The sequence below is a fragment of the Drosophila busckii genome, chromosome X (assembly GCF_011750605.1).
Source record: "Drosophila busckii strain San Diego stock center, stock number 13000-0081.31 chromosome X, ASM1175060v1, whole genome shotgun sequence".
NCBI lineage: Eukaryota > Metazoa > Arthropoda > Insecta > Diptera > Drosophilidae > Drosophila > Drosophila busckii.
The window spans coordinates 17,208,984-17,211,765 of NC_046608.1; positions in this window are offsets into that span (position 1 = coordinate 17,208,984).

Consider the following 2,782-nt stretch of genomic DNA (forward strand, 5'->3'; position numbering starts at 1 on the left):
AAAAGTGAAGTCAGGCAAGTGCTGCTCATAAAAGTGTTGCGAGCTTGATAATAGCTGAGCTTTAATTATATCAACAACTTGAAATTCCATACAAATTGGCCCACTGTAAGCAGCAGCAACAACAACAACAACAATTGGCAATTGGTTAGCAGCGAACCCATGTGAGATAAACTGACAGGACGAACTTCGTTTGTCTCGCTGTTGAATTGCCCAAGCACAAGGGTACACAGCAGCAAATGTGGAGTGGCTGCTGGGTAAGCAAAGTTGCTGTTGTTGTTGGTGCTGTTGTTGCTGTTGCTGTTGAGGGTAGAATGGTCTGTCTGTCTGTCTGGCTGGCTGGCTGGCTGACTCGACTCCTCTATGTGTTATGTGCCGTTGTCGAGTGTTTGGTAAATAACACGCTCAGTACTGTCGCCATCAGCAGAGGCTCATGCTGATTGCTGTTGAGCAACAGCAGCAGCACCCAACAGTCGGCGGCAACTGTACATGGGGTTGCTGTAAGCTTTATACATATATGTACGCCGGGGTTGTTATAATACGGACAGACATACGCTGCTATAATAATGAACAGCAGCAGCAGCAGCAAAACAAAAGCAACAGCAGCAGCGCTAAAGTGAAGTGCCAGCCAAGCCGCCATTATGCCAAATGCTGGCAGCGCTGCTGCTGCTGCTGTTGTTGTTGTTGTTGTTGTTGATGATACTGCCGCCTCACTGAGTCGAGTAGGTCGCAGCAGCAGCAGCAGCAAGCAAAGCAGCAAAAAAGCGTCAGCATGACACGTGTAACCTACTCCAACTACCATTTCTCACTCTCTTTCGTTTGCATGCTCTTGCGCTCTCTCTCTCTCTCTCTCTCTTTTGATTGTGCTGCCCGCATGGCAGCTGCTGCGGCTGCCTTTTGACTTTTTATGAAATGGATATTCCAACGAGTGCTCACCCACACACACACACACACACACACACACACACACACACACGCACTTTCGCTCGCTCACTCTCTGTCGCGCTCTCGCTCTCACTTTTTGTCAGGCACTTAGCATTTACCGTTGTTGTTGTTGTTGTTCTGCCGTTTCAAGTGTCGACTCTCTTAATTCGGAATTCATCCATGCATAAATATTTCCAAATGCACCTATTGATACACACACACACACACACACACACTCGCACACATTGGTGTTGACTGCTGTACACTTGAGCATAATTTACGCTGTTAATTAGTCAACGTTTTGCCGTTTTGTTTTATTTTTGCTTCGCTTTCGTCTGTTTACAATTTCACTCATGAATTTCTTTTTTTTTTCATTGTTTTTGAAAATTTCAATGAGCTTGGCTGCACTCCAAATGCGTTAATGAGCTTTCAATTTAACAACGATTAAGCCAAAAGCGCAGTGCTCTCTCTCTCTCTCTCCCTCTATCTCACTCTCACTAATCGCGCAATTAGCTTAAGTAGTGCCTGTTGTTTAGCATTAGACCAAATTATAAGGCATAGTAGTTAAATTTTCTATAACAACTAATAGCTAATTTTATATTTGCTGAAATTGTTTTGCATTTAATGTTTTTTTTTTTGATTGATCAATTGATTTAATCATTGACTACAAATATTTGATTTGTTTCCGTTTCATGCCTGTTCTTGAATATATAATTAATATACATACATTTATTGTTGTATAAATTGTATGCTCTGCTAACTTTGCCGTTCATTAAATTGTGCACAAGTTGTGATTACTTCTATTTCTGGGAATATTTTTTATGTTGACCTAAGCATTTCAATAAATTATAAAGAAAAATATATACGCTACACTAGAAGGCAAAAGTATGTTGACAACAGGATATTAGCAACTTGTAAACAGCGAGTAATAATTATTGTTAATAAAACAAAAATACTCTAAGTCACACAATCAATAAAAATGCGCGAAACTCTTGATGGTTGTAATAGCATAATATTTAATTTAAATATTGTTCAGTAAAGCAGTTTATAAAAATTATGTTAATGCAGTAATCAAAATTAAAAGTGTTGTTTTTAATAATAAAACAAATTGCTGAACAAATTAAATGTGCAGAGTGGATAACTATTTGATGTTGTTGCTGCTTATACAATGACAAGCACTCGTGACTCGTTGCGCTGCTCTCGTTACTAACAACAACGAGTGAACTTCATTCAAAGCTTTGACAATGTAAACGCTTATGGCAGCTGAGCCAAAAAAAAAAAAACTTTGAGGCAACTGAACAACATTTGATGAAACAATTTCCAAGTAATATTAAGTACTCGATGCTTTTATAGTAGACATTTATATATACGTATGTGTGTGTGTGAAAGGCGTTCTAATTAGAGAGCTGAAATTGACGCAGGAGCACTCAGAGCAAAGCACCACACAGACAGCAGAAGCAAAAGCAAAAGCAGCGAGTAGAAGGGAGCGAGTGGGAGTGGGGGAAGTAGCGAGTGAGCGCGCATAAAGGGGCGAAAATTCTTCAATTTAATAACGAAGCCCAGGCAATGGCAATTCTGACGATGACGGCTGCAACAGCGTTTCGTTTATTTTTTGGGTGGTGGCGATGGCTACAATAAGACGACGACAACGACTAGGCAGAGGAGGAGGAGGAGGCGGAGGACAGGGACAGGATATGAAAATTGGTGAGGGTCGCTCGCTTGACGAATGGTTGACACGGGCGGGCAATTTGCCAAGCACATTCTGGCAAAAGCAAAATTTTTGGTGGTTGTTTGCGGCCGTGACAACGCTTCCAATTCCATGGGTGGTGATGCTGCTGCTGCTGCTCCTGGTGGTGGGTGA